Here is a 14,909-nt window from a genome sequence, read left to right as displayed (position 1 = left end):
GAGCTAAACATGGCCCACAATACCATTGAAGCATCATTGACAGGACTGTACAGTTCCAGTGTCTACAATCTGCATTTTATTTAAATAATCATGTGTTAATGTGAGATCTTAATCTTTAGTTCAGTAAAAAATAATCATAAACTGGCCATAAATTTTAGGTTTGATACTTTATTTTTAATTTTCCATATACAAATGTGAGATATTATTTGTGACAGTCCATTAGTTTTCTAGCATTTCTGGGTATTAGCATCACATGTTGTCGTCTTTGTTCAGCAGGAGGCGCCTCAGATCGCTATCCTCGCCACATCCATCCCCCGTGTCCATCAAACAGCCTCAGTTTTTCAACCAGCACATCTCTGAACTCTGTCCCCACACCCACGACTGATACTACTAATAGCATCATCAAGACAGTCCCATTGTTTTGCTTTTCTGTGGCAACACAAACACACACACACACACACACACACACACACACACACACACACACACACACACACACACACACACACACACACACACACACACACACACACACACACGCATAGACTCAGACACAGCCTAACCACTCTCCAGTGCTACAGATGGATGCCACCACTCTCTCTGGAGCGTTGCCAGCGCCAGCTAGTGAACAGCTTGCCTGGCACAGTGCTCCACAGTGTGTGTGTGTGTGTATGTGTGTGTGACAGTGTCTGTGTGTGTATGCCTGCAGAAACAGTAGCGAAATAGCCTAGCACAGATGGGTGGCCAAATTCCCCACCCCTCCCGCATACACACAAGAATACAAACACATGCGCACTGTGACACGCGCACACACATATGCTCCAGAATAGAGACACACATGCGGACGCAAGCACACACACACACACGTGCCTTGGTTCTGCTTTAAGTGTTGTCGACCTGGCGCACACTTGCCGCTCGCACAGCTGCTTCCTCGTTCACACACACGCACGCACACACACAGAGTACACACAGCAGAGGATCACAGTTACACAAGCTTCCATACATCTGTACTTACTTTACACGTCCTGTTCATGGCATGCAAAATATAAAATCCACCATCACTCCCGCATCACCCAAGCCCACACACATAGACAGATAAATGTATTCAAACGCATCTGCAACACAGACACACACACGAGCATTCGCACTAACATGGTCTTTTATGTTGGTAGCTATTCAGTGTTGTATGTTTCTGCGTGTTTTCTTCATGCGCACAACGAAAACATCAAGGCGTTCAGCTGGAAAGCCTCCAGTACTGGAAACCTGCCAGCAGAGGCCTATAGATCAGCATGATCATAGCAGTGTGTTAAGACACATCGCTGTTTAGTCAGGGCACAATAAAGTTAAGACATGCAATGAATGAAAGCTCTGCCTGCCACAGCTGACTTTACTAGAATGCAGCAGCGTGCAACTGAAACCATTTAAAATGCCTAAATTGTGACGTGAACTCTTGTGACAGGTTGTCTGATATTGCCTCATGTCTTGACTTTGTGCTTCTGCATTGGCTGCAGCTTCTGTTGTAACATACTCATGAAATGCTGTTCCTGAATGGCGGATTCTAAAAAACCAGGAGGTTTTACATTCATTTAGGGTCAAAGGAACGCTCTCTTGGGATCCAACAAAGCCAGAGAAACTTTACCAATGGAAAAAAGTCAGTAGTTAGACAGCCTGCCAGTCAATGAGCTTAGGCGGCTGGCAGCAGGTACTCTCGCCCCCGGTACATAGGGGAAAGCATGGTGGCGGGCAGTGCCAACTGTGCACTAGGTGGGCGTGCCAGCTCCGCCAGCCTTGCAGTGTCTGTTTGCCAGTGCCATCTGGGAAGAACAGCTCTGCGCACATACAGTACCTCTCCTCAGCTCAGAGGGCACAGACACGCACAGACACACACACATGCATGGATGCACACAAGAAAGCAAGGGCAGACATGCACTCCACATTTATGTAGAATCCACAAATATGCATGGTATGAACAGCGCACACACATATGAAGGTACACACACGCACACACACAGGCACAGCCGGCCGCTGACAGCTCACCATCTGTGCGCTGCCTCTGACTTCTCCCTCTGCTTCGTTCTCTGCCCTTGTTTTTGCTTTCATAAACGCGCGGTCCCTTTCCTCCTTTCCACACTTTCTCTCATCGTTCCCCGTCTTATCAGATGAGTTCTTCAGGCCAGAGATCCCTACGTTATGTCATTGCTACCTGTGCACTGACACTTGACATGTATTTTCTTTGGATTTCTCCCCACGTATAGGATTAGGAAGTGTCATTATTTGGCAGGTTGTTTTCAGGTTGAACTGAGCAAGACAGCGAGTCTACCGAGTCTCTCTGTTTTTTACTTGAGTTGGGCAGTCTGGGCCAATCAGATATATAGATGAGGAACTATAAGATATCCTTAAGTGATTCACTAATACTGAATAAAGTGTGAATGCAGTAAAATCAGGATTAGTCTTTCACTGAGGACACAAACCATCTCTCAGTACACCACATAAGTCATGTAAAATCAAAGAAAGATACTAAAAAAAGTGAGAACAAGAGAAAGAAAATATCAATCTCAGTCTGTTACATAGTGTTCCTCTTCAGAGGAGAGTGAATGAATACGAGAGCAAAAGTGTGAAAACCAATGTAGAGAAAGAAATGAAATGACAAGAGCAGTTTAAATTGATAAGAGTAAAAGGGAGAGGAGAGGAAATAAAGAGGAGGAGGAGAACAGAAGTAGGAAGGTAATATGAGCACAGGACTGTGGAATTCACTTCAAAGAGAAGCTAAAGCAGGTCACTGTCTTTACCAGAGTTTTCCTTGGGTGAACCTCTCTCATATGTTTCTCATTTAAAGCCTCTGAACCACTGTTTGAAAATGAAGGCCAAAGAAAGACACAAGTGCTCTACATGCAGCGCATGTCCTTTTTTTTGTGCCGGAGTATATTCACAAGGGATTTAGACAATTAGCTCATTTGTTGAAAAATAGCTGTAATTTTCCAGATGCCGTTCCATTCATCTTAACATTTCTACATCGCAGTTTAACAGCTTCACATTTGGAATACCACCAAGCTGTAATATTTTCAGTCACAAATCTGCCCTCTCTTTCTATTCCATGTTCCATTTATTTCTTTCCCTCTCACTGGTCACCACTACCTGCAGTAACTGATTGTTTCTCCCACCATCTATCCTTTCCTACCTCCCTTTCTCCCCATTCTCTCCCTCCCCCCACCCTTTGGCAACTGCATAACATCATCAGAAAGATCTATGACCGAACACTATTGCACTCCTATTATTCTTTCTCTCTGCAGCCTCTTTCTCCTTCAGTTGCAATCCCTCCTCCTTGTGCTTCCTACTCCCTGCCCTCTCTTTACAACTTCCAACCATTTTCACCCTCTTACTCCTCTATCTGCTCGCCTTGCTGTCCTTCTTTCCGTCCAACTCCTCCAAAAGCGCCACATGCACTGGAAGAAGTAGCCTCATTACAAACAAGGAAAATCCATTTGGAGCAGGCTTCTCCGACCCCCTCTGAACTCTCTTGAGTAAAAATGGCCCACATCTCTGCTCTTGCCTCCTCTCCGTCGTGGATTCCCCCTCTTTCTCTCTAATTATTTATCCCTGTTTCTCTGCCTTTTCTGTTTCCTAAGCAACTCACTCTCTCGCCACTATGGTCCCTGTGTTCTCACACAACCAGGTAAGGTGTCGACATTGCAATACAGAGTAGAATTTAAATACCGATTCATGTGTAAAATAGATGAAAAATTAGATGAAGTTATTCAGTTTTTAAATTGATTTTCAGTTACTAGGACAGGCCATGATAAAGTAATAATCCATTCACACAATCTAGACACCAAATCCTATCTATCTATCTATCTATCTATCTATCTATCTATCTATCTATCTATCTATCTATCTATCTATCTATCTATCTATCTATCTATCTATCTATCTATCTATCTATCTATCTATCTATCTATCTATCTATCTATCTATCTATCTATCTATCTATCTATCTATCTATTATTCCTTATACCTGGATCATGCACACACATTTCAAATGGTGGCATTACTTCAACCAAAACATTGGTTGAAAACTGCTATAAACACAAAGGACAAAATCAGCAGGGTTAGTTGGTGATTAGCAACAGTTGACAGTATTTGAAGAGAACGACGGACCTCCAGCAAATAAATGATATGATAATAGATAGCCATGAACATAACAAAGGACAAACAAAGTTGAAAATGTGTCCAATGAGTCAACTCATGAGTTGCCTTCATGACCCAAGAGTCATCACAGAATACACGAGCTATGTCAAAAACAGCTGTCGGAGCTCCCGACGACGCTCGTGCTTACAGCTGAATCATAACCAGGTGTTAGAGCCCTGTTGTTAGGATGAACAGCGGACACTGGATTCATGAAATCTGAGAACAGACATCAAGCTGGGTAGTGTGCAGAATCTTCTGAATTCAAACAAAATAAAGCAACTGACTCGTGTCAGCGCTGTCAGTTAAATAAGACTCATCCCACCTATAAAACTGAAACTCTGTCTTATCCCCTTTACTTTTAATTTTATCGCTTTGAATTATTGCTTTTGGCAACTGAAGTTATCAGAATTTTATAAAATTTAAAACTGATAAAGTTTTCAGCTCACGGGAGTAGAAACAAACAGTTAGCAGCCTTTCCATGGTGCAAAGGGAAGCTGCATATCTGGAGGCTCACTTGAAGATATAGTTTTTAATACAAAGAAATGATTTCAGCAGCTTTAATAGTGAATGTTCAGCCCTTCATTAAGCTTCATTTGTCTGATCCTTAAGGCAAACAATTAAATGGTGCTCCTGGGTTTAAATTGGGCAGCAATGTCATACTAAAGATCTAAAGAAACAAAAAACACCTCCTTGTGCACTGTGTGTGTTAGTATGTATATCTCATGTGCATACAGGAAACATTAATCACTTTTGTTTAGTGACCTGAAACTTATTGTGTGGGCCCCTTCAGTTAAACTAATCGATTCTCAGCAGTGGTTTAGCAGTAAGAAAATTAATCACTGCAGCACTTCCTGTCATTTTCTCCAGACTACTCCTGAAATCTTCTCTCCGCATCCTTCTTCAGCTGGCTCTCATTTCTCTCCCCTCTCTCACTCTGTCTTTAAGAGCCTTTCCTTTCTTTTTACCCCTCATTCCTCCCTCCAGTGCTCTTTCTCCCTCTCTCGCTCGCTCCTTCTGCTCTGCCATCATCGCAACATCTGATTAACATATGTCTGGGCTTTCACTCCCTGTCAGCTTGCAGGCATCTGCACACATGCGAACTAACAGAGGCGCTCGCATTCACGCAGCCTCGTAAACCGTGTCTCAGGTTCAAGAGTGTAAAGGACAAAAATGGCAGCAGATTTTCACGATCCTCCTTTTAGCTACATTTATGTCCCACGCCGCCTGAGCGTGAACGTGTGCGTGCCCACAACAGGGAGGATCAGAGACAAAGCACCTTAATGTTAGTGCAAGACAACAAGCACTAATGTTCCCTCAGTGAGCTGCTAAAAATGCCAGTAAGGGAGGAGAGAAAAAGAATTATATTAGGACAGAGACAAAGACGAGATGAAAGAGAGAAGATGTGAGTATGGGAGCGTATAAACAAAAGCAATAGCTGCTCCAGCTCTCCGGAGACACGTGGCCCCTAAAAGCACTAGCAAACCCAGTCTCTCTCTCTAAGCTCAAGTTTCATTTCAGAGACAGGAATTGATAGAATGCATTTGAGTTTATTCAATACACTGTTGGGAGCTTAACTTCATATCCCACTTCCAGTTACTGCAACCAGAGAACTCGTACTGATTAGCTTCGGCAGTAGTAACAGGAAGACATCTCATCCTAACTATCACCAGCCCATAACAGTCAGGCTACATGGTCAGATTTTTTACCTGATGAGATTTTACCGGCTTAAAGCATCAATGAAATCATCTCATATGTGTCGCAGGATGCTAAAGCCTCTTTTCAAATCATCTGTTCTCCTCTGCCCAAAACTGCCTGGAATCAGGCCCACTTTCACGGCCTCATCTGCAACAAAAGCAGGTAACAACAGCAGCCGACGTAGGCAACCAAACAACTACTTTGTCGAGAGGCTTGCCAAAACGCATAATCCAGCTGACTGCAACAAAAGCTTTGCAAAACCCTGCAGACAGACACTGATGGTTGTTTGCATTGGTCTATGTTTGTAATACCCATAATCTGACCAGTTTGTTATAATGGCATCCCCTGCCATTTGAACACTTTTGTAAAAAAAAAAAAATACAAATAAAATAAAGACACACATACATCAGTGGCACCAGCACCGCAAACTGGGATACAAACCGTGCTGAGTTAAATTACTCCCTCTGCGTGTGAGTGTGTCTGTGAATGAGCATCAGGGGCTTATTTCATTCAAGAATTAAACAAGTCAATACTGTGGCTTTAAGTAAGCTTGCATATACTGTACTGTATAGCCTTCTTTCTGTGTCCTCCTGCAACCTCCTGACACCTCCCCCACGCAGGCTAATAAGGACTCATTCTCTATATATGGGTTAATATATGTGCTTAAATTCAAAACAGGCAAATAAAAGGCTTTCTTAATACGGGCGCATTAACGCACTGAATAGTCACACAATACTGATGAGGAGAAACCGTTTTGCTAAGGAGATTTCAATGGAGCGTCAAAGCTGTTTTGTGTGGGGTGGAGCCATCCTGTGTATATCATTTTGTGGGTGAAGGGTGTGTGTATGTGTGTGTGATGAGGGGTTCTATTGGAAGGAACTGAAGTGACTTTTTTTGTGGAAGACTTGGTAAACTCAATGGGGCTTTGGAGGGCCAACTCAATGATAAGTCAATGAGGTGCACTTGAATGGCGGAGTTGATGGAGTGAGACACACAGAAAATAATCTCTTTCTCTCACAGACACATACAAAGCAAAGTCCCACGGGACAGCTTCTGGCCACTCAGCGTCAGCATGTTTAATGGCACAGGGTGATATGTGCGTGAGAGAACAGAGTTAGCTAGTCGCAGAGAGCAATGCATGGTTATGTTTGTACACCATCACCAATAAGCTAGACAGTTCTGCCTCCATTCTGCTACACCCTTTTCTGTCTTCCCTGCACACTAACCCCTGCTTGTGTGCTGTCTCCATGTGAGGAGTGCCTGTGTGTGTGTGTGTCTGCACAGGCTACAGAATACACAGAACCTCACACAGTTTACACCCCAGTGGAGACTATTAGTGATCCTCTACCAGACACAGAGGGAACACATAGTCTGAGAGAGACACAGGCAAAGAGTCAAAAGTGTAGAGGAGAGAAGGGGAGAGAGAGGGTGGGGTGGCTGCGGGGGGAGAATCAAGAGGAGAAGGATGAGAGAAAGAGACAGTGACAGACTGGCACACTGATACGCAGACACACACAGATGGGAAGATAAATGAACAGATATTCTGGCAGTGCTACATAATACAGAAAGAAAGGGAAAGGGAACATCAGGGCAAACGTCAGTTCTCTTCCTCTCGCAAACCGACCAAAGATGGCCTCAGCTTTAGTGCAATCTGATGTAACTCGCCAGAAACAGTTTCAATGCTGCACATCAAACATAGTCATACCACAGTCATCAGACTGAAGAGAGAGGATATGTGAAATCTCTCCAAAATGTGTCACACTTTAAGGTGAACACTTAGTGTTATCTAACAAACTCGAGTGTATATCTTTAATTAAGCGTATATCGGCATACACGCGTCACCCCATTTGAGAGGAGAAGAGAAAAGCAGGAATAAAGAGACGCCTGAAGAAAAACAAAGGTCGAATGACAAGGTGGAAGCCAGAAAAATTGATGTAGAGGATGCAGGAGGAGGTGGTTAAAAGAGACAAGAAGGCGGAGAAAAGGAAAGAAGGCGACCAGCTTGTATAGAGGTGCAGTTGGCCACAACAGGCGCTCCACTGGGCTGCACCCAACTGCTCTCTGCCTCCTGGACACACATTACCTCTGAGAATATTTGATGTGTGCGTCCGCGTGCACGCGCGAGCACGACGGCTGCATCTGAGCAGCAACTCTGGAGGAAGGGAGGTTACATATGGGCTTGGCCTTTGTGTGCCTGTGTGTTGATGGAAGTGAGAAAAAGGCAAGCGAACTGCAAAAAGAGAGCGAGTGAAAGTGAGTGTAGTCGAAAAGGTGCAATCAGCAGAGGGGCGGAAAAAAAAAAGCGAGCAAGAGGCTCCCTGTGTGTGCGGCAGGTCCCCAGCCATCTGGACACTCCCCCCCCCCCCCCCCCCCCCTCCACAACCCACCCCGCCCTCCACACCCACCATTCTCCTCCACCCTCCTTTTCCTCCCCTCTCCTCTGCCGACTGGTGTGCTATTCATGGCGGACCCATTTCACCTTTCAGTGTGTTACGCCCGCTCACCACAATACATGCTAATGAGGTAGAACAAATGACTTTTTTTCAGTGGGTGCATGCATGTGTGCGGCCCTGTGTGTGTGTGTGTGGGTGGGTGGGTGGGTGGGTGGATGGGTTGCTGAATTCTTCCAATCTCGACTGCTCGTTTCCAAACCACTTGCTTAACTGTCGAAAGAGTTGTTAATGGTTGTGCACAAACCAATTTGGTTTTCTCACCTGAAGGCACAAAATAGCTCCAGATTACTGACACCTGATCTGATGTTGCTTTGCACCGATGCTTGATTTCTAGAGCACCGCAAACATAGGCTCAGGAATCCGCAGTCTTAATGCATTTACCACTGTGTCTCAAGGATCTATAGCAAACAAACCATATAAACACAATGGCATTTAATTCCAGCTAGGGTAACCTCCACCAGTCCTATATATTCTCACACCCAGCCACCTTCTATTTATCCTCCACTGAGTGACTTGGCCCAGTTCCAATCTGATCTGCTCGGCGATGATAAAGTGGAGAGGAGACAGAGGAGGGGAGAGAGTGCACATTTACAGTTCTCTGTAGCACGGATGACAGGAGATGAATGGAGCACTTGATTTGTCGCAACAGAACACAAGACACCACAACTGACATCGGCAAGAGGAGTGGTGACAGGGAGAAAAAATAAGAAACAAGCAGGCAAGAAAAGGGAGTGCCAGGGTGCTGAAAGATTGAGGAGCAATACAGAAGACGGGAAGGGAAGAGAAGAGGAGAGCAAAGTGAAAAAGGGGACGCTTGAAAAGAATAGATGATAGCGAGAAAACAAGGGGAAAGAAAAATGCATAGCAATACAGACAGAATGACAAACAGTTTGTCAAAACCGAGCCTCCTTCGAGTCTTTCTTCAGCAAGAGCTGCTTTTCATTCGCCCTGTATCACTAGGTGGCGCTAACGATACATCTGTACACCTGCCAACCCTCTCCTCCCCCTCTTCCTCCCCCTTTACGTCTTTCCATAGTGAATCATTGTGACAGCCCGGCTTGGCAGTCATAATTAACCGAGTGCACTAGCTAGTGTAGCACTCCATGCAACACACCACAGTGAGCCAAGCACAGAGAGGACTGCTCATAGTGAGAGCTGCCACTAGGCATGATGGTCATGTTTGTGTGTGCACGCCTCTGTGTGTGTGTGTGATTAATAGTGTGTGTAGTGACAGTGTGCAGTCAACTAAGCCACATACACAGGTGGGGAAAGGAGAAGGACTTTTTGAGGCTTCTTCGAGGATCACTGCCTCTGGTCAGACATTGCTGATTAAATCAGCGTCGGGCCAAAGGTAACAAATTATCCTTTAAAATACAACTCTCTGTGTCTGTTATTGTTGCAAGGAATTCAAATTTTTAAGGCATCGGTTTAGAGGTTTGCTGATTTAATTATGCAAAACAAACAAAATAAATCATAAAGAAATATTTCAAATGTGGTGTCTTTTTAAAAACAAAAAAAATATCTGCCAGCGCAAGATTTATATATCATCGCTGCCTATTTGTGTCTCTCCCACTAAATCCTGCTCAAGAGGAAAACCATCCATTTTGAGGGCTGCATTTTGCACATGTAAAACACAGATTTGTCCTGCAACAGCTGTGGAACAAATTGTGTTATTAAGTCATTTTAACACCCAAGGCATCCAATTAAGCTACCCAATTCCCCTTATCAAAGCCACAGTTCCCCCAAAACGAGGAAAACAACTTGCATGGATGTGACTGTTTCTACAAAAATAGCCCTAAAATCAGCTTCATAGCCGTTATGTGGGACTAATGGAAATGGTGCCACAGTTCCTTTAACTAGTACAGAAACAGGAACCAGGCCATTCCTGGCTCCCCTCCCGGCCTCTGGGGCCCAGAGCCCAGCCCAGCTCGCCACACAATGGGCCAGCAGAATGAGAGGAACCTCCGGCCATCCAGAGATAGCCCTGCTGGTCAGGAACCAGAAGAAACCTGGGAGGGAGAAGAGGAGGTGGTTGTGTGTGTGTGTGTGTGTGTGTGTGTGTGTGTGTGTGTGTGTGTGTGTGTGTGTGTGTGTGTGTGTGTGTGTGTGTGTGTGTGTGTGTGTAGGCCTTAAGGATGCAAACCCAAGCAGCAAGGGAAAGGGTGGGGATGGTTGGTTGGGGTCAGGATGTGTGTAAAGGGGACAATGTTTGTGTCTGTGTGAAAGAAAGTAGAGCTGTTCAGATAAATGCCTTGCTCCCATACAAAAATAACACAAACGCGCACACACACACACACACACACATACTGCTACTCTTCTCTCTAAGGAAGTTAAAGCTTGTTTACAGGTAATTAATGCTGGGACAGCAACAGTGGGATGCAAGGTGCATGGGGGAGTGGTTGATATAAGAGGGAAGCAGGATTGGAGAATGGCGATGGGATCAGTGGCTTTTGGACCTGGCACCCACCCTGGCAAGTGACGTGTCCTATCTGGCTTTCTTAAACTGCCTGGAGCCCCAAACAGTGAGTCAGTCCAGAGGAGCATTGGTCTCTGAACCTAATGATGGGAATTAACCCCGGGGACAAACTGGAAGAAGTAAATTACATAAGAGTGAGAAGCAGGTCGTGATGTGTACCTGCTCCCAGTTCTGTTTTGGGAGGGGGGCTAGAGGTGGTGGGGGTGCTCTTCAATAAAACACAGACACATGCACATGGCGCCCACTGTTTCCATGACAACAAGTGGAGCAGATATGCTCTCTCAACTGTCAAAGGACACGCGCACACACATATATACACGTGCAGTGAAAAGAAAAAGAAAGATTGTACTAAAGTGTTTTTTTAGCATTTCATAGGTGGCTGTCATCACCGGAGTGACAGAAGAAAGAAGACTGAAGAATAAAGAGACAATGGCAGGAACCAAAAAGGAAACAGAGAAAAAAGAAACAGGCCAGGAATGCAGGATAGATACAGCTGCTGCTGAACTTAAAAAAAATATGCTGAATATATTTTTGCACAGAAAGCCGACTTTGGCTTTGGAAGTCGTGCTTAGGAGGGGCTGCTTTATTGCCAATGATGATTACAGACACCAAAAGCAATTTTGCTAAAGCTGAATTGAAATTTTTTTTTTAAAATAAGTATGAAATCTTTTTTTTTTTTTTTCCTTTGCAACTTGTGAACTAGAGTCACTGGGCTTGGCTGGCAAAATAAAACACGGTGTCCTTGCTGCTTCCTCTTGCACAAGTGTGCCATAACTTCTGTTCTCAGACACTAGAGAGAGATAGAGACAAAGACAGACTGTCCTAAATCTAAACCTCTCAGCGTCATCTGAATTGATGGTTTTTAGGGGGTAGAGGGATGTCGACGCCACACGCCGTTACACGAATGTATAACCTACACGTATTTCTGCTTCTAAATCCGTCTGTGCCGCGCATGCATTACCCGTGTGATATGTGGTGAAAGGAAATAGATCGCTTCTGTTTCAGGTCTGTGTGTCACGTATACACCAGTGTATCCTTTCATGGGGAAATTAATACCATATCAATTTTCCTTTAGTACAGGGGCTATTTTATGGTATTGGTGGATTCATGAATTTTCTTACACTGTCATATTCATATTCCAGATTCTGATTTAATTTGCCGCGCGGGAATGAAAGCACACATTTCAAATGAGACGAAGCAATAAATTCAAAATTGCTTTCCTCACGAAGCATACACGCACACATACACAAGAGCAGTTTTGTCTTTGTTCTTGTTATATACAAAAAAACACGCACACACAACCAACTATTCTTTATCGTGAAATAAAGCAGTCTCAGCTAAGTACTCTTAGCTGCAGGGAATGTCACATTTTACAAGCTTCCATCCACATCCACATACCATGCAGTATTTTCGCCTAACCTCACAATCCCCCCTTGTACTATAATTCTCAATTACAGTAGGGCAGATATATATATGTGTGTAGTATATACTGGTGCTCACATGCAGTTGTGGTAAACGCTTGCTGTGTGAACTCCTTGACAGGGGCTGGTTAAATATAGCTTGAATGATTTCATGTGTTATTTTTCCCCAAATGCAGTTTAGCATTACTGGCTGTCTAAAAGAGGAAGAAGAAAAAAACGAGACAGCAGCTCAAGGTCTAAAAGCAGAAGCTTGTATCCGAGCTAAGCAATGTGAAACTCATAAATGTTATTCAACATTGTATATGTCCTTTGTCTGTCACTGCCTCCGTCTCTCACGGTTGCTTGACTCTGTGGCTTCTGGCTTTGGCCCTTTAGCAGTTTAAAGTAACTCACGGCTATGTCCTACTAGCTCATCTCTGTTTCCCACTTTCTGTTTTCAGACTCTTGTTCTCGAGCTGGCACAGGCAAACAAGGTGACATCAGATCTGCAAACACAAAAACTTCACTCTCACCATCTAATAATGTGTTCTTTAAAAATCTAAAACACAGCTATTCTATCCCTGATGCCTCAAATCCGATGAAACGTGCCCTAAACAAATGCATTTAGTCTACAATAATTAGCCAAGCCCCTGTGTTTTGAATATTTCATCTCAAATAATTATTTCTTGAATATATCTGTCTCTATGTTAGACAAAAGAGAGCAAAATAGTAGATATTTTTATTCTAGAAAAGACACTTCCACTGTCTGCACCTTACATCCTCAAATGATGGATATCTAATTTTTCCCCTACTACCTCTCCCCATTTCACCTTGCTGCACTTGTCACCGTTCACCTTTCTCGCACCCCAGTATCTGCCTCTGCTCCCCACCCTTTTTGTAATCACACTCTAATCCTTTGCAATCAATTCCCCATGAAGATACTACCCGACCCAAATAACACACACAAACAGGCAAACACACACACACAAACACACACACTCAGTGCGCCAAGCAAACAGATGTCTGCAAGACATAAAAAGCAACCAAAACCAGGATCAAAAATCATTTCAACACACTATTATTATGTTTTGTTACACGTTGGTTGGATCAGACAGACTGTGAACATCTTCGTTCATTCGAATCAAAACCACTTAAATTAACACCATATCAAGTATCAAATACAGAACAGATCGTCAAAGACAGAAAGCAACGAAATAAGTGTTAAGGAGTTGCACTGAATTATTAAAACATGTTGGCTACATTTAGGTAGAAATGTAATCCTTTTTTTATGATGGGATCAGGATGAACGTACATGTGTGCTGCGTGTGTCCCTTACCCTTGATCAGCTGGTGACTTGGGCTTGTCATTGCCCTGCCAGGCAAAAGCCCGGGGCGGTGCACGACTAATGCATTAGCGTCTTTAGCAGTTCGGGGCATCTGTCATGTGTGTGTACATGCTTTTGTGTCGCTGCATCATGTAGCCTGGGGCAAAGTGGCAAATACAAAGAGTCGTGTTTTATCTAAATATAGAAACAGATGCAGATTCTGCTGCGCGTAGTTTTTAACTCCCCTACTTGGTTGCTTGTCTTCATTGTCTACACTCTTTTGTTACATATGGCTGGCAATAACCAAAGCTCTACTTTCTTAACAGTTTGAGACGCCTTTCATTTTGACGAAGTGGTAAAAATGTTGCATGCTGTGGTCTTAAAATGCATTTGATGCCGTATTTTAGTATAAATGTTCACTTCATGAAATTTTATGAGACGGTGTTGTGTTACAAGAACAACACTGATTTAATAGAACATAATTGCCAGTAACAATGAGCTCAGCATGCTTTTGTTAAGTGACTAAATGACGAGAAATAGGACAAGGGTATGTGGTGGGAAAGGATGGTGCGTGTATGTTGTGTTCATTCTGACGAGGAATGGCAGCGAACGAATGTGTTTGTGTGTGTGTGCGTGTCTGGCTGCCTGTTAATATGGCATGCCACATAACGCTAAAAATATCACTCATCACATCAAACGCACACCAAGAAACTTGTAGACCACCTAACAAACACAAAGAGAGCTCTGCATGCCTTCACTTTAGATTGACAACCCTGCCATATGGTGCTGAGCTTTGTCTTTGTTTGCATATTCAGCCACTCACTGTCTGAGTTTATGAGAGACCAATTTAGCAAGCGCACACCTGTGTATTTTTAATTTTTTTTTTACATATGTGTAGTTCAGTCCTATGTGTGAGATAGCTACATTAGCAAATATAAAGTTGCAGCTGCACTCCAGTACATGATCCCTGCACAGCTGTGAATTATTATGTGGACAATTTAATGCTGCCAAAGAGGAAACAGGAAATTAAGATCGTACTTTTGTTGCACTGCTAAAGTGTCTGGCAAAATGTTTGTGTGCATCCATGCTCAAATAAAATTCCTACAAAGTGAAACGATGCAGTGCATCTCTGATGCTATCACCCTGAGTAGCAGCTTTATGCTCGTCACTCATAAATGCGTAGAAGAGGTGCAGATGGAGACCCAGGGGTGCAACCCAAATGCTTAAGGGGAAGGGGCTTTCCACTCACTAAAGCATCCTCAAACTAACATCTAGGCAGTAATTTGTCCTCCCTCAGGGGAGGCATAAAAAAACCCAGAGCCTCGAATTCTTTGCAGCTATGGAAAAAGTGAAGAGCGAACAAAAAAAAAAAAAAA

The 14,909-nt window shown here is 43.7% G+C and overlaps 1 protein-coding gene across 6 annotated transcripts in view; it reads right to left on the bottom strand.

Annotated features, from left to right (window-relative positions):
* The window catches only part of runx1t1 (RUNX1 partner transcriptional co-repressor 1), a 64,716-nt gene that overhangs the window by 34,001 nt on the left and 15,806 nt on the right, over positions 1–14,909 (bottom strand). The gene's annotated exons all lie outside the window — the stretch shown is intronic.

The sequence above is a fragment of the Astatotilapia calliptera genome, chromosome 22 (assembly GCF_900246225.1).
Source record: "Astatotilapia calliptera chromosome 22, fAstCal1.2, whole genome shotgun sequence".
Lineage (NCBI taxonomy): Eukaryota > Metazoa > Chordata > Actinopteri > Cichliformes > Cichlidae > Astatotilapia > Astatotilapia calliptera.
The sequence above is the reverse complement of the archived record's forward strand: the minus strand, read 5'-3'. Positions and strand labels throughout refer to the sequence as shown.